The sequence below is a fragment of the Sus scrofa genome, chromosome 2 (genome assembly GCF_054392235.1).
Source record: "Sus scrofa isolate SSC_HxYL_T2T_F1_AM1 chromosome 2, Sscrofa_HxYL_maternal_Yorkshire_Landrace_v2.0, whole genome shotgun sequence".
Taxonomy (NCBI): Eukaryota; Metazoa; Chordata; class Mammalia; order Artiodactyla; family Suidae; genus Sus; species Sus scrofa.
In genome coordinates this window covers 139,039,506-139,059,343 of record NC_139384.1, presented here as the reverse complement: position 1 = coordinate 139,059,343, position 19,838 = coordinate 139,039,506, and the positions used below count along the sequence as shown (strand labels likewise).

Genomic DNA, 19,838 nt, shown 5'->3' with positions numbered 1-19,838 from the left:
AGATCAGTAAGCCTATATCGAGACTGTGGGGAGTTACCATTGTGGCTCAGCAGTAATGAACCTGACAAGTATCCATGAGGATGCAGGTTTGATCCCTGGCCTTGCTCAATGGGTTAAGGATCTGATGTTGCCCTGAGCTGTAGTGTAGGCTGGTAGCTGCAGCTCCAAGTCTGTCCCTAGCCTGGGAACTTCCATATGCCACAGGTGCAGCTCTAAAAACAAACAAACAAACAAAAAAAGACAGTGGAGGATCTGATATCTTACCCCGCTCTCAAGGGACCAAGTTAACCAGCAGAACATGAGTCTTCTGGGGAAAAGACAAAGGACTTTATTACCCACAGCAGGAAAACAGCATGAGCTTCAGATTCATGTCAGTTCCCCTTGCCCCTACCCTTAGCCCATGGGCTATTGCAGAGTGGTCCAGGTGAATGGTCAGGTTGGTTTGTCTCACAGCCTAGGATCCTCAAGCATAAAGAACATGCACATTTTATAATGGGCTAGAAGAAACCCTGCCCAAGCCTTGCCCCAGAAGGATACATTGTTTTTATCATACCTGAGACAAAGTAAACACTAGTAAGAAAATACCATTTCTATCTTCCAAGGCTGTTTACCATACGAACATCCTTGAAAAGACAGTGCTTCTGATCACAAGATGTGAAGAAATGTCAGGAACCAGTGGAGATTTGTCTCTTGACAGCCTTATACCAATAGGGGTTGCTAATAGTATGCCTTGCTCCTCACTGCTCACTCATCACCACTCACAGAGGTAACTCCAGAGGGGCAGCTGGTAAACATAATGCGGTCGTGTAACTGCTACCCTGCTCTAGAGGTCGGGCAGATCTGGAAGTGCCTTCCTGGCTCTAGAGCCATGTGAAGATGTTAGGACATCATTCATTTGACCTCAAGTCACATGAGGGGAGAAACTGTCCATACTGAGTCATTATGTGAAGTGTCTTCATATTGAGGCAAATGAATATAAATCTCATCAGTCCTCCTTTTTCTGTCTTTCTCTTTATATCTTCCCATCCCTAGAATTTTTTTTAACCGAAGTAATCTCCCAAATCCTTAGCCTCTTGAAACGTGAATAGTTTTACACTTTTAAAAATAGCTGAAAATGTGTGCTAGCTGGGCTAATCAAACACTTTGGGCTGCAGATCTGAAGAAATGAACTTGGAGCTTTTAGTCCCCTTTTTGAATGAGGTGAAAGTGTATCCAGATTCCCCTAAGAAAACAGCAAGTCAGAAGTTAATGGTTCTATTTAAATTTTTACATCATGAGAGCTTTCGTGAAACAGAATGTGGGCCTGGAATCAGAGGGAGTCAGATACATTGCTATCACCATCTGCGTGATCATATGCACATTTACAGGTCTACCTGGGGTCTCAATTTAGTCATCTATAAAATGAGGGTAGAAATACCCACATCCTAGTGTTGTTAAAGGGATTAAAGGAAGAAAAATTTTGTAACACACTTTGCACAGTGCCTGGCGCTCTGAAGAATTGTTGTTATTTTTGGTTTATCCCAACACTCTGGGGAAGCCATAAAATGCTGCATGTAAGTGCAGGGTTGCCCTTAATTTACTTCCAGTCCTGAGATCCATGCTTACCACTGTCAGTAATCGGGAGTGGGCTCCCCCTCTGTTGTCTCACCGTCATGCACTTGTATCTTGATGTGTGATGATCAACTCGAGTTGCCTTCTCTGGTGATGGACTCCACCTTTGTTCACCTAAATAATGGAGTTCCAAGACGGATGCCAATGGGCAATGATGAGCTGCCAGGAAGCCAGGCTCTATAGAGCTTAATCACCTATGAATATGCTGCATAGATTCCAGTGCAGGAGTCTTTTATAAAAATCTTTAAAAAAATCACTGTCCTTTTTCAATTGCAGATAACATATATCATGACTGTATTCTAAATTAAAGCCCTTGAGTTCTGGAAAACTGCAGCTACCATAGGTTAGAACTTCAGATAGTAGTTCTCAAGTATAATATCACTGTGTTCTTTATCTCTGGTTTTCCACCTCATCAAAGCAGTTAAAACAGTAAACACCTAGAAGACAGAGAAACTCAACTTAGAAAAGATATTAAGTTATTCAGCTACTTTCCCATTCAGTAAATTATCTCACCTCTATAGCTGAGTCATTAACTCACTAGGCTGATATTTAGTGAGATTCCATTCATGAGCAAATTACTATCCTGGCCTCTTATTATTCCTACATGATTAAGACCTGCTTGCTGACCACAGTCTGAGAACTTAACTGCTTAAAAGGAAGAGGCAGCTTTAATATTACACCTGCCAGGGTCAGTGTACAAATCTAGGTGTTCCTAAACACACATAAAATAGAATTCTTTTGCTTTCATGTAGCAGAAAAAGTCAACTCACCTTGTTTATAATTTAGGGTGAAAGACATGTTCAGCTGTTTAATAATACCATCAAGACACTATGTAGGTAGTTAATACAAAGAAAGTGCCTTTAAAAATACCTGGCATCTTGTAAACACTCATTAAATTTCACCTACTATTAATGCCTAGCATACCTACCCCCAAGACTCTTAAAGAGAGCTAGTAGATTTATATATAAAGTGGGAGCAGAGTGAATTTGGCCCAGAGAATGAGGAACATATTTTACAGTGGAAATTACATTGACGCTAGTTCTTGAGCTTAAAAAGATGCTTGCCAACTAGATAAGGAAAGTCTTTTAAGGCAGAAGAAGCAACATGTGCAAGGCAAGGAAGCTTGAAGGGCAGAGTGACTGGTTAAATAAATGTGGTTCATCTCTACAATGGGGTAATAAGCAGCCATTGAACAGATTAAGTAGAATCTATGTATTAAATAACACTGAATAATGGGAAATTATGGTTATGCAATAGTACATATTATGGACTATCATTCAATTTTTAATAATCCCATTTAAGTATAATATAATCACATCAATTTTTAAAAAATAAATGAAAGATTATATTATGGAATTAGGAATTAGCAAATTGTTTACTTTTACAGGAGGAATGGAGGATGATGAAATGGAATTAGAATTTGGTGTTAAACTGTATGCTATGCTAAAAAATTTGAACATTATGCTCCAGACTAGATCAGGAGTTGGCAAACTACAGCCCATGGACCAAATTTGGCCCACCACTTGTTTGGCTGATTTGGTGTGGTTTTTTGTAAGGACTGGGGTCATGTGTTTATTTTTGTTTATTTATTTAAATTTATTTATTTAAATTTAAATTATTGCTCCTGACCGGACCCAGTGGGTTAAAGAATACAGCATGGCTGCAACTACAGCATAAATCACAGCTGTGTCTCGGATTCACTCCCTGGCCCAAAACTTCCATATGCCATGGGTTCAGCCAGGAAAGAAAAAAAATGTCATGGGTGATTTGAAAGGGATCACATTAAATCTGTAGATTGCTTTGGGTAGTATGGCCATTTTAACAATATTAGCTCTTTCAATCTAAGAGCATAAGATAGCTTTCCACTTCTTTGAACCCACTTTAATTTTCTTTATTAATGTTTTATTCTTTTCAGTGTATAGATTTTTCACCTCCTTGGTCAGGTTTATTCCTAGGTACTTTTGGGGCCATTTTAAACTTTTTTTTAACATTCCCTTTCTCATATTTCACTGTTACTATACAGAAATGCAACCGATTTCTGAATATTAACCTTGTATCCTGCTACCTTGCTGAATTCAGTTATCAGATCTTGTAGTTTTTGTGTGGAGTCCTAGGGTTTTCTATATATGTATCATGTCATCTTCATATAGTAACAATTTTACCTCTTCCCTTACAATTTAGAAACCTTTTATTTCTTTTTCTTGTCTGATTGCCAGGGCTAGGAATTATAGCACTATGTTGAATAGAATTGATGAGAGTGGGCATCCTTTTCTTATTCCAGATTTTACTAGGAAGGCTTTCACCTTTTCTCTGTTGAGTGTCATGTTGGCTATGGGTTTGTCATGAATGGCTTTTATTATGATGACATATGTTCCTTCTATGAGAATGTTTATTATAATAATTCTGACAGACATTTCACTCTACCTTACAGAACTTTCTCTATAATTCTCACAACATTCAAAAAGTATATACAACACTTATTGTATTCTTTTCAAAAGACACAAAAATAAGGAACAGGCCAGATAGCTTTTAAGTGCTGTGTCCTTTAAAAGAACATAAGCTCCAGAACAAAAGGGACCTTGTCTTGTTTATGCTTCTGTCTCCATCACCAAGGACAGTGTCTGACACATGATCAGGCATTTATCTCAATGAATATTTATGGACTAAATGCAAGAAGGAATCAATGAATAAATAAATGAGAAATTCATCTGAGAGTGGAGGCAGCCTCTCAAAGTCATCCTGCAGAATCAGCCATCTCAACTCTATGATCCTGTGAGCACGTCAGGTGGTAACTTACTCAAGACCCTCTGTGTCATCTTAGGAACTAGGAACCAGAGAAACCATCCCAGAATCTACAGATTCTCTCTGAGTCCAAGGCTATCTTACTCCTCTGTATTTTACCTGAAAGGAATTGTCACTTCATTCATCAGCCAGTTTGTTTTTTTTTGGGTAGCATGCCTCTCTTGTGCTCTATTTTCTTCCAGTTTCTCACATCAGGTTTATGTCTTCCTTTGAAGCAGCTTTAGGGGTCCTTCCCCTTACTATGACTCTTCTTCCTTCATAGGTTACCCCCATCCCCTTTCCAGGAGACAAGGCTGAGTGTTGTTGTGCACTGCTGTTGTACAGTTTCTATCTATTCTTGGTCTTTCAGCTGCACCAGCCCTTGAAAGCTGACAGGCCTTAATGTTTATCTCCCTTTGGATCTCACCATCTGCTGTGATTTGGAAGCTCAGGTAAAGTGCATTTTTTTTTTAATTTCTCTCAGATGCCCAGCCTCTTATTGCCTTGTACTTGTCCTCTCTCTCTTTAGACATTGTCTGCTTGGAACTGATGGGGTTTATATTTAAATTGATGGATGTGCCTGGTGCTTTTCTCTTTCCTTGCTGTCTGTCATTCTTTGCACAGATTCAGTCTGTCCAATGAGGCCTTCACATAAGAGGCAAATGCATCTGTGGAATCAGAATCAGCTGTGTCCTTTCATCACTCAGCTTCTTCTCTATGGTTTCACAATACTACTTTCCTTTGTTTCTAAGCCAGAGGAGGCAAATGGTGGCCTGACCTCCTTGGCTTATCCTGAAAGTGACTCAGAACTTGGAAAATTGATTTAAAAATGGAAACTTGTCTTCCTTTCCAGATTTGGAGGAAGTGGTACCCCATGGCTTTTGTTTCTCTTTGGCAACAAAAAAGGAAGGAGTGGACTTTCAGCTATGCTCTTTTGATGCTGTTCATACCCTCAAGTTTTCCCCAGTCTCACTATTCCACCCATCAGCCTTTACATTTAATCAACATAAAGTGTTTATTGTTGTTCTTTATGCCCGAACTTTACAGCTTGAGCTTTTTCAAATTCTGATATAAAGCCAAGTTTGCAAAATCCTTTCAGAGAAGGGTCAGTAAACTTTTTCTCTAAAGTGTCAGAAAGTAAATGTTCATGCTTTGTGAGTCACCTGGTCTCAATCTCAATTACTCAGCCCAGCCCTTGCAGAGAGAAGACAACTGTAGACAAAATCAAACAAATGAATATGGCTATGTTTCAATAAAACTTTAAATGCAGAAACAGGTAGCAAAACAGAGTTGCCCCATTGGCCATAGTTTATTTTAGAACATCACCTCTGGTTTTAAGACATATATAGTGCATCACTCTACATTATCCATTCATTAGGAACACTCAAACTAGTAAACTGGTAGAATCTACTTCCATACTGATTAAATGAGTTTGTATGTACGAGTGTGTGTTAACATGTAATCTTAGCAGCACCAATGAAATGATTTTAGAGAGGCCTAAATTTGTTTTCTAGATTTTAAACATGTAAGGCTTTTATGCAGCCAAATAAAACATCATATATGCACTACTAGAGCCTTTCAACGTTGTTTACACGAGTAAATAATAGACCTTAATGAGACCAGTGCCAAAGTAATTCCCTGGTTCTAACACAGTTCCTTTGGGAGCTACATCATCTGCTTTAAGTCACCGTGGAGCCATTTAGCATACTATAACCGAAGAGGCAGTCACTCAGTACCTCCCAGCAACCCTGTCCCCTGAGCCCATCATGGCCCTGGGGGAATTTTTGTCTCACATTGATCTCATCTGCTCATATTTGTTTAGCATTCTACATTAGTTATAATCAGCACAGTAAAAATACAACTAAAGTTTCCTGCACATATTTCTTGATGAACTACTAAATGCCAGTGCCAGAAACTAACTATATGCATTAGGATTTCTGAGAATTAGGGACTGTGTGTATATACGTATGTGTGTATGTGTGCATATGCATACATATGTATACATATCATATAGAGAGTCATAATAATTGTGTGTAATTTTTCTATATATACTCTCTAATTCTTAGAACCCTTAACTTTACAGATGAGTGAACTGAGACTTAGATATTAAACTCCTGGTCCACATTACTAAACTTCAGCGTCTCTGCCTCTAAAACACATGTTTAATCATGATGTAATGGTTCCTGTTAATATGATGTTTTCTATATGCTTATTCCCTCCTACACATACTAAAAAGAACTACGTTGCTTAGTACTTGATGCAAGCATTAGGATTAATAAATCTTTTTTGGAGTTCCTATAGTGGCTTCTGTGGGTTAAGAACCCAGTGCTGTTTCCATTAGGATGTGGGTACAATCTCTGGCCTTGCTCAGTGGGTTAAGGATCCAGGATTGCCACAAACTGTGATATAGGCCACAGATGCAACTCAGATCTGGTGTTGCTGTGGCTGTGGCATAGACTGGCAGCTGCAGTTCCAATTCAGACCCTTGCTGAGAAACTTCCATATGTTTCAGGTGTGGCCATAAAAGGAAAGGTAGGTTGATAGATAAATTTTTCTTGTGTAGTGAAAAATTTTCTCTCTCTCTCTCTCTCTTTTTTTTTTTTTGGTCTTTTTGTCTTTATAGGGCCGCACCCACGGCATATGGAGGTTCCCAGGCTAGGAGTCACATCAGAGCTGCAGCTGCTGTCTTATGCCACAGCCACAGCAACACAGGATCCGAGCCACATCTGCAAGCTACACTACAGCTCATGACAATGCCAGATCTTTAACACACTAAGCTAGGCCAGGGATTGAACTTGCATCCTCATGGATACTAGTCAGATTCGTTTCCACTGAGCCACAACGGGAACTCCAAGAAATTTTCTCATCCTGAAATTTTCCCCTCTTGTCAGGAATCCTGTCTTAGTTAAAGAGCATCATTATTTACTTAACTAAGTTAAAGATCACAGTGCCACACACCCTTTATTTTCTTCATCCTTAGGCCTCCATCCAGTTGGTCACTGTGATGGTTGATTTTATGTGTCAGCTTGACTGGGCCATGATGCCTAGATATTTCGTCAGATTTATTCTACATGTTTCTCTTGAGGGTGTTTTGGGATGAGATTGACATTTAAATTAGTAAACTTTGAATAAAGCATGATTTCCTCTATATTGTGAGGGGACCTCATCCAGTTAGGTAAATGCCTTTAGAACAAAAACTGATCTCTTCCCCACCCCTCAGCCTTCCCCATAACCACAGGCCTTCAGACTTGAGCAGCAGCAGTGACCTTGCCTTAGGTCTCCTATTTGTTCTGTTTTCTCTAGGGAACTCTGACTAATACAGTCCCTGAGTTCTATAAATTCTTTCTCTGAAATATTCTTGACCATTTTCAATGCCCTACATTGACTTAGGTCCCAATCTTTTGACCTATAATTAGTCTTTCTGCTTCTAGTTTCTCTGATTCCCAACTAGGGAATCAGAGAATTAGGTCAGTGGCTCCCAACTGCCCACAAATCAAATTTAGGCTTCTTGTCATGACATTCAAGGTCCATCACAATTTGAGGCCAGCTCTCCTGACTGAGCCCATCATCCACCCCACCCTACCTAGCTTCATCACACCCATCAGCATTCCATGAACGTGTCCTGCTTTCACACCTCCAGGTCTTAAAACTGTTTTGACCTCGCTTTTTGTGTTGGGAAATGTTCTCTGGACATAAGAGCAAGAGTTCCAATTACCAGGTCTACAATCAAGTAGGAGTTGAAGATTTTGGTTTTAGCATCTTAGTTCAACTTAATCATTGAGTTAAAAGCAAGAAAAGAATTCAAACTTCCAAACTTCCTTAAGACTCTTTTCCTTATCTCTATGGATCATATAAATCCATGTACGCCCTTTAGACACTGTTCACACAATCAGAGAACAACCAGCTGAAGATGAAACAGTAAATCATCCATTTGCTCAGTAAGCCCATTGACAAGACACGATTTTGACTGCTTTTTCATTCACCCGATGTTTTCCACTTAAGTGACACAATGTCCCAGTTACATTTTCACGGGTTGAAACACCTTCAGCAAAGAGATGATGTGAGACAGGGGCCTATAAAACTTCCAGGATAATTTGAAGTCTTTTGTTTCATGTTGTATTGAATTTCATCAGACTGATTTCTGACTACCTGTCATGAATGTTTCTTTTGTTCATTAGAATGTAAGATGAGGGTTGCTTTAAAATTCCCTTTGGTGAATTGTTAAGATCCGTGAAATGTTATCTAAAGGTCACTGAAGTACATGTGCCAGTAGCTATTAAAGTTAATAGACAGCATGGTCAATTCCATATCTGGAAAATGGCCCAGTCAAGAATGCAGATACACTCTTGCCTCTATTCATTTGTTGAGCAAAGGAGATTGAGTTCCTCTACACTGTGCTAAATCTAGGAAAATAAAAATAAATATAACATATTCTCTACCCTTAAGGAGCATATAGTCAAAGGAAGAAACAGCCAGATTAACAACCACAGCTTTCTGTATTCCAAAGAATACTTAAAAATTTGTGAGAAATGCAAACTTGAGTCCCAGTTCAGACCTCCTAAATCACATTCTCTGGGGATGAGACCCAGAAATCTATGTTTTCGCATGCTCTCTGGATGATTCTGGTGCACATTTAAATTTGAGAGTAACTGATTTAAAGAAGGTCTCATAACCCCAGCACACCTGTTATCTAAGGAGTGGATGTCAGGGAAGGGGGTGAAGAGAGCCATAGAGAATGAGGACTGTAGGCTGGGGACAGATTATAAGGAATACTAAAAAAAGCTTGTTAAGAAGTCAAGGCTTTATCCTCCAGGTGGTGAGGAGACATTAGAATGTTCTAACTAAGAAAATATGATAATTAGATTTGTGATTTTAAAGAAAATAACTGTGATAGACAGGAATATTATTAGTATAACTACTTGGAACTTCCAAAAACACTTTTGTGTGGTATTTCATTCTGAACACTTTTTAAAACCAATTCTGGGAGTTCCCGTCATGGCGCAGTGGTTAACAAATCTGACTAGGAACCATGAGGTTGCAGGTTTGATCCCTGGCCTTGCTCAGTGGGTTAAGGATCCAGCGTTGTACTGAGCTATGGTCATAGATGCGGCTCGGATATAGTGTTGCTGTGGCTCTGGCATAGGCCAGTAACTACAGCTCCAATTAGACCCCTAGCCTGGGAACCTCCATGTGCCGTGAGAGCAGCCCTAGAAAAGGCAAAAAAAAAAAAAAAAAAAAAAAAAAAAAAATTCTGGGTAGATTACTAAAATACTCAATGACAGTCAAATGGAAAAAACATTTTTTTAGCATGAGTCCTATTCGTTGTTATCTTAGGGAGAAAATATTTTTTTGTCAACATTTATATTCTCTAGACAAGCACAGTTTCAGCAAGTGAGACATAGAAGGGGGAGCTAGTCATTTCAAGATCCTTCTGGAAGCTCATAATGGCAGTTTGATTGAGGCACCTCCATTCCTATATCATGCATGGATCTCAATTTCTCTCTTCTCTATTCACTCACCTCCAAAATTTACCCCTTGGGAGAGGGTGCCAAAAGCAAGTCCTCTAAATTCTAAATCCCTGCTCTTACAGTCAACAGAATATAGAGACTGGGAGGATCATAGCCCCTATGAGCAACATTGGAGCAACTTACATGTGGGATTTGGTGATAATCCCATGACCACACAGGAAAGGGGCCATATGTCCTTTCTGATTTGAAGTACAATGCAGTGTGACAGTCAAGATTACTCAGTGAGCTCAGAGTTAGTTCTGATAGCTATTAGCTGCATGATCTTTGAAGGGTTACTTATGGTGAAAAATACCCCCACTGATCATGCAAATAAAATGAGCTAAAGTATTTTGTATTATATCTTCATATTATTATTCTTAGAGTAGTCATTATTCATGTCATTATTTTTTTTTTTTTTTTTTTTTTTTTTGTCTCTTTGCTATTTGTTTGGGCCGCTCCCGCGGCATATGGAGGTTCCCAGGCTAGGGGTCGAATCGGAGCTGTAGCCACCGGCCTATGCCAGAGCCACAGCAACGCAGGATCCGAGCTGCGTCTGCAACCTACACCACAGCTCACGGCAACGCCAGATCCTTAACCCACTGAGCAAGGGCAGGGACCGAACCCGCAACCTCATGGTTCCTAGTTGGATTCGTTAACCACTGCGCCACGACGGGAACTCCTATGTCATTATTTTTGATGCTTTGAGGCTCCAGAATCCTGGCCTTGCCTGCTGAACCAGGGACCAAGGTTTATAATGTATTATAAAAAATATTTCTTAAAAGGAACATTATAACATAATTATATCAACATGTCAATCTTAACACTATCCCTGTTTATTAGCTCTACCATGACATTCCTCATTCACCTGAATATTGAGATTCAACATTACTGTTGCTGGAATTCAGCCTCTGTCTGCTGGTGCCGAAACGAAATGCAGAGGCAGAGTTTTGGGTAAAGAAGGAAAAAAATAGCTTTGTTGCTTTGCCAGGCAAAGGAGGGTCACAGCAGGCTCATGCCCTAAAGACTGTGCCCCCCATTAGAAAGAATTATGAGGAGTTTTATAATAAAAAGGAGAAAAGCAGGTTTGCAGACAGGAATCAGGGTTGGGACAAAGGTGCATTCTTCTTTCTTTGGGGGGAATCTTAGTCATCAAAGCTGGTCAGGAGATCTTGTTGTGATCATGATGGGGGTCTTCGGGGTTATTGCCTAGAATAAAAGTACTTGCCAAAAGGGCATATTGATCAGAGATTAGAACAAACTAGGAAAGCTCCTGAAAAACATCATGTGCTAATAACCCTTAACCCACAGGCACTTGTGCTTAGGGTGCCTAATCTTTAGCTTATGGATGATTGTGTTTAGGGTGCAATTAAGCCAGGGAGAAGGACTCTGAGCTGTCCTTGACTGTTCCTCCCTTGTCTTTCATCCCCTCCCTTCCCTGCCTGAACCTGTCCCCAGGAACTCAGGGAAGGCCATGGTGGCTGAATGAGGCCCATTTCCTAAGAACAAGAAATGGGGCACACAGAAAGGCTTTTGCGCCCAAGAGCCCCACAAGGCCGTACTCAGTTTCATTGTATCCTGCAATGTTTATGTTTATTACTAATTCACCTCATTTTAACAGCAGATTTATAGAGTATCTATACAATAGAATAGAAAATTAGATTGTTCTAAATGTTTAATATCTATAGAAACTGCATATAAGCATACCTTGGAGATACTATAAGTTTGATTCCAAACTAAAGCAAATATTGCAATAAAGCAGATCACATGAATTTTGTGGTGTCCCAGCATTTATAAAAGTTATGTTTATATTATACTGTAATCTATTAAGTGTGCCATAGCATTATATCTTTTTTTAAAAAGTACAGGATTTCCTGTTGTGGCGCAGCAGTAATGAATCGGACTGGTATTCAGGAGGATGCGGGTTCAGCCCCTGGTGTCACACAATGGATTATTGCCGCGAACATACCATAGTGTAGGTTACAGGAGTGGCTCAGATCCCCCATTGCTGTGGCTGTGGTGGAGGCCAGCTGATGTAGCTCTGATTCTACCTCTAGCCTGGGAACTTCCATATGCCACAAGTGTGGACATAAGAATAAAAAAAAAAAAAAAATTAAAGGGTACATTCCTTAATTTAGTACTTTATTACTTAAAAAATAAATAAATAAATAACCACCACTTAACAGGGCAGGGCTGCCACAAACCTTCAGTTTGAAAAAAAAAAAAAAAGGTATCTTTAAAGCATAATAAACAGTTTGTTTGCCTATGTATTAAGCGCTTACTTGTGCTTAGCATTGATTAATTTTTCCTACTATTTGTGTAAGAATTTGTGGTATTGTCTCATCAGATACACCATTTGACTCTCACAAAATCTGGTAGGAAAAAAGTTACTCAGAAACTTTCTTTTCCTTTCACTATAGATCGAAAAATCCTGTATTTTTATTACTTTTAGATTTCAGTCAGTTGGGTTCATGTCATGACTACAAATTGTCCCAATTATTTAAAATTTTAATCTGTATTACAAAAGCTTGCCCAATTGATTGTCATTAGCAACTGAATGAATCAAACTAATGGTCTATCCATATATGAGTGTCTGAAGGAAGTCTCTGTCTCATTTGAATATGAAGCTTTTGTTAATTATTGTTCTCTCAGTGTGTTCTATAAAGTGCCTCTTCCTTAAAATTATCCAGAAAATAATTATAAACTTTCCTTGAGCTTGATCTATTGAACATTGGCTAGAATTTCTGTGGTGTAAGAGTGTAAGAATCTGTCTTGGTTTTAATCCCTTATTATTCTGCTGTAGAATGATTGCATTGACCCAGAGCATAAATGATAGTTTTCTCTGTTCTCTTTTTAGTTAAAGCCAGTTCATTGCTCTGCAGGTATAGTCAATCTGTTTTTGACTTTTCCTTCTTAGAATTAACCTACCTCTCCTTAAGAAAAACCTCTTTTAATATGGTTGTTAGAAAGAAACCCTCAAGCATATACCCTTATGGAATACTAAGTTCTAAATTGCTACTTCCTTAATAGGAATATCATTAAATCAAAAGCCTTAAAACAATGTTATACCGTGTCCTTTTATCAGAATAACTGTTTTATTTTACACTGGAATTTTAGAGCTCAGAAATTATTTTTATGCAGAAAATTTTAAGTAGAACTTTAACACCACTTAAAGATATATATATATTTTTTTTTTTTGTTCTCATGTGATCCATTTAAACTCACCATCAAAGTGAACTATGGACTCATTTTGGGGAGAAAATATATCCCATAGACCATAATTCCCCAAGACCTTTATTTATTTGATTTCTGCTCCCTGAGATCACGGCCTCATGACATGCAATTCTCAGTTCTGTGAGCCTCCCAGGAAATAGCATTCATAAAAATCATTTCACAGCAGACTTCAGTGCCAACCCAACAATAAAATATTCCAGTACATTCTCACACTGGAGGCACGAACAGCCACTGCTCTTTTTTTTTACATTGAAAAGACATCTTTTGGTAAAGACATCAAAGATATCTGCAGAGCAGACTATATAGCAATCTCTTTTTATTAGGGGTGTCCTTGAATGTCAAACTCCAATATAATCTAATTGGAACTTTAATAATTCCAGCTACTAGAGATTTAAAGATACTATCAACACACAAATCCCTACAATTCCTTTTTTTTTTTTTTTCAAATGAGGAAGTAATTTTGAATGTAACACTGGAGGGAATTCATACCCATAAAATGTAAGTGGATCTTCAAAGCACCTGGTTCTTCACTACTCTCAAAGCCAACCATGAGATCTTGTCCTAGAGGGAGAAAAAAAATCCTCCACTCCACCTGGTCTCTGTTGAGTCTCTTTCCACCAAGCATTCTCTATGCCTTAAAGCTCTTTAATTCCTTCCTCTTTCACAGACCCACCCTATTCCCCTTACCTCTCAGTGGTGTATTTTGTCATCCATCACGTCCCATTGAGTTCCCCTTTCTTTGGGACAGGGAATGAAAAGCTATTCTGATTCATGAAGGACCCTCTACAAGATATTCAGACTTACGCAAATAGACTTCTTCCTGGCAAATCTCCTATGCTGTACAAACAAATAAGCAAAAAGCCTGGGTCCCTTTCTCTGACTTAATAATGTTAAATATGTTTGTTTTGCTGGATTTAGGTGAGAGATCAGGGGCTGGATATTTAAGTACTCATTTATCAAATTGTTTGTCCATATTAACTTGAATTTACTGGGTAATTTCCATTAAATTGCTCAACTTACTCATTCTGTTTTTATTAACACCATGGTAGACACAAATAGAAAACCATTAAACATTTTACTGTGTTCCAAGAAATTGATAGGAAAGTTTATAAGAAAAATTAAGGTAAATGAAGGCTTTATAACAAATATGTAGCTTTAAGCTACACTAAGGAGCTCCTGCACAGTGGAAAGACACATGTACCATGCATTATACTTTCTGCTCTTATCCACTCTTTATACTTGAACACAGGGCAAAGCCTTTCTAGGCAGTGTTTTCCTTATGGGCAAAATGAGCAAGTTTGAGTAATAGTTTCCATGATGCTTATAGATTCAGAATTCTGATTTGAAACTCAAAAAATAATTTGTCATTATAATTGCTCTTAATATTCTTTTTTTTAACTCTAAAGCTAATCAGTTTTTCTTTCTACTCTGTTCACTTATGACCCAAATATTAAAAAACTAATAAATCAAATTTAAACTCAGTTCCAGAGGCTTGATATCATCTATACCTGCCTAGAATCTAGCAATTGATTTTTATGATCTTTTATCTCTCCAAGCATTTTTGCAAAGGACAGAATAAATTAGATCCATTCAATTGTTTAAGAATGTTTATTGACTCAGAGTAGCTTTATTTCTATTTGTTTCCCTAAAACATATAAAAGCAAGTTGCAATTAACATGACACTTCACTTCAGAATATTTCAGTGGACATCAACTAAAAATAACACTTTTCAGTCTAAGCACAACACCATGGTCACACCTAAAAACAACAACAATTCGGAGTTCCTGTCGTGGCGCAGTGGTTAACGAATCCAACTAGGAACCATGAGGCTGCGGGTTCGGTCCTTGCCCTTGCTCAGTGGGTGAACTGTGGTGTAGGTTGCAGACGCAGCTCGGATCCTGCGTTGCTGTGGCTCTGGCGTAGGCCAGTGGCTACAGCTCCGATTCAACCCCTGGCCTGGGAACCTCCATATGCCGCGGGAGCGGCCCAAGAAATAGCAACAACAACAACAGCAAAAAGACAAAAAGACAAAAAAAAAACAACAACAATTCAAAAATTTCTCCTAATATATACACCACATTTACATTTATCCTTTTATTCCCCAAATGACTTTCATAGCTGGTTTGTTTTTCATTCTAAGATGCAATCAAGATTCACAACTTGCATTTGGCTTCCGTATTTCTTCATTTTCTTTAAATCTACAACAGTGGTCATCAAAATATGACCCATGGGGCACTCCTGCATGATTTGTCATTGTATCTAAATCTAAGAAGGATTTTCACATTTTTACAGACTTGTAAAACCAAACAACAAATAAGCCCAAAACAGAGAAGAATACCAAAGAGCTTGTGATCCACACAGCATGAAACTTTTGCTATTTGCCCCCTACAAAAAAATGTTCGCTGATTCTTTCCTGATTTAAAACCTCCAATTCCCTGAAAAATACAGTTTTGTACTCAAAAGTTATTTAAATGTTTTATTCTTTATGTGTGGTTAAATAATAACTTGATATAGTTAAAGCAGTTTCTTACTGCTTATAATCAAAGCGTATGAATTTTTTCATCCCTTTTCATCAAATTTAATTTCTGAATATTTAAAAGATTTGTGATTCAAAAGGCCAACCATATAAAAAATATACTCTCAAAAGAAATTTTCATTAGTATTACTGCACTCCCAATGAACCCTTGTATAAGCATTTTCATTTGTTTCTAATTTATCTTTATATCTTTTTGCAAAAAATAAAAATCAGGCAATTACACTGTATACCCTTTTGCATATTGATTGTTTAACTTATCCAAATATCCTGTAAATCAGTTTGTATCATAAGAAAATTTTTTAGTTTTATTTGTTGGTTTAATGACTACATAGTGTTTTATTGTATGAACCCAACGCAGATTACTCACCAGTCTCCTGTGAGTATAGTATTTCATGTTCCCATAGCTGTGTGTTTTAGATTTTGGCCATTCAAGTTTGCATTGCTATTTTAATATGCAATTCTCTAATGATATATAATATCACTGAATATATAATATACATAATAATCTATATAATATATAATATTGATATCTATTAATATATTTTTATGTAATATCATTTAACATTTAATATAATATTAAAAATTTTAACATGCTTATTGGCAGCTTTATATCTCCTTTGGTAAGATGTCTATTCAGATATTTCAGCTATTCATTTTTAAATATGATGTGCTATTACTGTTGTGTTCTGAATATTTATGTTTGTGTTTTACATTTAGAGATCTGATCCATTTTGAGTTAATTTTTGCCAACACAGTAAGATCTGTGTCTAGATTCACTTTTCCCCCCGCCATTCTCCCCATTTCACTCTCATGGCAGGTGAATGTCTAGCTGTTCCAACACCATTTGTTTTATTATACTGCCTTTGCTCCTTGGTAATGATCAGTTCACTATGCTGATGTGTGTCTATTTCAGGGCTCCTTATTCTGTTCCACTAACCCATTTGTCTTTTGTTTTGCCAGTTCCACACTGTCCTGAATACTATAGTTTTATACTAAGTCTTGAAGACAGTATCAGTTCTCTTTGTTCTTCTCCTTCAGTGTTGAGTTGCCTGTTCCGGATCTTTTGCCTCTCCATAGAAACTTTAGGTTTGGTTTGTCAATAGTCACAACATAACTAGCTGAGGTTTTGACTGAGGTTGCATTGAATCTATAGATTGAGTTGGGAAGAACTAATAGCTTGAAAATATTGAGTCTTACTATCCATGAACACAAACTATCTCTCCATTTATTTAGTTCTTCTTTCATCTTTTATCAGTTTTGTAGCTTTTGCTCATATAGATCCTGTACATAGTTTGTTAAATTCATACCTAAGTATTTTATTTTGGAGGGTGTTAATGTAAATGGTACTGTTTTTAATTTCAAATTCTACTGACATACAGGAAAACAATTGCTTCTCCTGCATGTTAATGTTGAATCCTGAAATGTTGTTATAATCACTTGTTCTAGAATTTTTCAGTTTTTCAGTTCTTTCAGATTTTTTACAAAGACAGTTGTCACCTGTAAGCAAAGATAGTTTTATGTCCTCTGCCTCAATATATATGTATTTATCCTTTCTTGTTTGTTTGTTTAATTGCATTGGCTAAGAATTTCAGTGTGATATTAAAAAGCAGTGTTGGATGACTCATCATTGCCTTGTTCCTGACCTAAACAGGAAAGCTTTGAATCTTACTCTTAAGCATGTAGGGTTTTGTAAATGTATTGGATTAAGATGAGGAAGTTGCCTTCAATTCCTAGTTTGCCAAGAGTTTTATCACAAGTAGGTGTTGGATTTTGTCACATGCATTTTCTGCACCTGTCGAGATAATGGTATAATTTTTCTTTAGCCTGTTGATGTAATGGATTACAACAGTTGATTTTTGAATGTTGAATCAGCCTTACATGTCTGGGATAAATCCTTGGTCATGATGTGTAGTGTTTTTTACATCTTGGATTTGGTTTACTAATATTTTGTTAAAGATTTTTGTATCTGTGTTTGTAAGAGATACTGGTCTATAGTTTTCTTGTGATGTCTTTGATTTTTGATTAGAGTAATGCTAACTCATAAGAATGAGTTAGGCAATATTCCTTCTGCTCCTGTTGTCTGGGAGAGATTGTAAAGAGCTGGTATGATTTCTTTCTCATATATTTGGTAGAATTCACCTGTGAACTCATCTGAGCTTGTAGCTTTCTATTTTAGAAAGTTGTTTCTTATTAATTCAGTTTAATTAATAGATATAGGCCTATTCAGATTGTGTATTTCTTCTTGTATGAGTTTTGACATACTGTGTCTTTTGAGGTATTGCTCCATTTCACCCAAGTTGTCAAATTTGTGGGCATGAAGTTGTTCATCATATTCATTTTTATTTTTTTAATGTCCATAGGATCGCTAATGATGTACCCTCTTCCATTTGTGATATTAAATATTTGTTTTCTCAATTTTTTTTCATCATTAGCCTAGCTGAAAACTTACCAATTTTATTGATATTTTCAAAGAAACAGTTTTTGGTTTTGTTGATTTCCTCTAAGATTTCCTCTTTGCAGTGTCACTGATATGTGCTCCAATTCTTATTATTTTTTCTTTCTGCTTACTTTAATTTGTGCCTCTTTTTCTAGTTTTCAGAGACAGAAACTTAGATTATTTCTTTGAGATCTTTCTTCTTTTCTAATATATGCTTTCAATGCTATAAATTTCATTCGAAGTACTACTCTCACTGCATCTTAAAATTTTTGAAAAATTGTATTTTTATTTTAATTTAGTTCAAAATATTTTTAATTTCTCTGCAGATATTTTTCTTAGATCCATATGTTATTTAGAAATATACTGCTTAATCTCTTCGTACTGGGAGATTTTAAAAGTTGTGAATTTCTTGTTTAATTCTATTGTGGCCTGAGAGCAGATATTGAATGATTTCTATTCTGTTAAACTCATTAAGGTGTGTTTTATGGCCCAGAATGTGGTCTTTACCATGTGAGTTAAAGAATGTATAATCTCCTGTTCTAGAATGAAGTAGTCAATAGATGTCAATTTTACCCCATTGTTTGAAAGTGCTATTTAGTTTAACTGTGTCCTTACTGATTTTCTGCCTGCTGAATCTATCCATTTCTGATAGAGGAGTATTTAAGTCTCCAGCTATAACAGTGAATTCATATATTTCTCCTTGGAAATCTATCATCTTTTGCCCCACATATTTTAATACTTAGCTGCCTCTGGGTCTTAATGGACAACCAAATTAAAACAAGTGCCTGCAGAAAAAGACTCAGGCATTGACCCATGGTGATGGGGTGCAGGGAGCAGAGGGAGGGAGATAAATGCTATTGGTGCTTGATCTTGCCAACATTGTGATCTACCTGGAGCCAGTTCTGCTGCTATCATTTCTTATGTCCTTTGTTCCCCTCATCTGGTCTTCCATGCTTCCTATCATGCCTATCTTCAGACCTAAGTTGCTCTGAACATAAAAGGGAAGAGCCTCCATACCAATTGCTATACCAAATCCACTGATAAATAGGAAATGATTTCCCTCCCCCACCCCTCTCATCTCTCATTATTCAAGGGGGCAGAAATGGAGACAATGCCCTCTTTCAATCTTCTGCCCATATACCTGACAGTTGTAGGGTGAACCTTGAGATCTGCCCTTATGTATCCCATGTTTCTTCATTATGAACATCTTTATTATCTGGCTGTGTCAGTAATGCGTTCTTAGGAAGCAGAAAATGTGTCTGTACAGTTAAACTTGACCTAAAGCCAGGTTTTCACTTGGCATATGCTCTATGTATTAACTTCATCTGGGTTTTTCAAAACAAGTAGTTAACAACTGAAAAAGAGCCTTTAAAATGAGGGATATATGACTGTTCTCAATTTAATTTTGATTCAGTTTTATGAAATAAAGTGGCTAAGCCAAATGACATCCTGGCTAAGAAAGATCGAGCGTACTCTGAGCCTCAGTACAAATGAATGATTTACAAATCCCAAGATCAGCCACTTCTCCGCCTTTGTTCACTTTTTTTCATATCTGAAATACCCTTCTCCTGTTTTCTTCAAGTATGGGTAAAGATGTCAAGCCTTCAATCTCTACCACTGTTTCCCAGAGTAAGAGAATTCACACATCACTTTTTTGTATACCATTCTCATGACATTTTTTGCTTCCCTTTCAATTATATAAGTGCAGTTCATATCTTCACTACTAGATTATTAA

General features: G+C 37.3%; 1 long non-coding RNA gene across 2 annotated transcripts in view; it reads left to right on the top strand.

Moving 5' to 3' along the window:
* Nucleotides 1-19,838, top strand: part of LOC102158243 (uncharacterized) — a 1,270,494-nt gene that overhangs the window by 951,222 nt on the left and 299,434 nt on the right. Inside the window, exon 7 of one of the 2 annotated variants that reach the window (XR_014838686.1) lies at nt 4,763-4,844. The exons of the other annotated variant lie outside the window; for it this stretch is intronic. This is a non-coding gene — a long non-coding RNA (uncharacterized LOC102158243). The remainder of the gene's footprint in view (nt 1-4,762; nt 4,845-19,838) is intronic. 2 annotated transcript variants of the gene reach the window in all.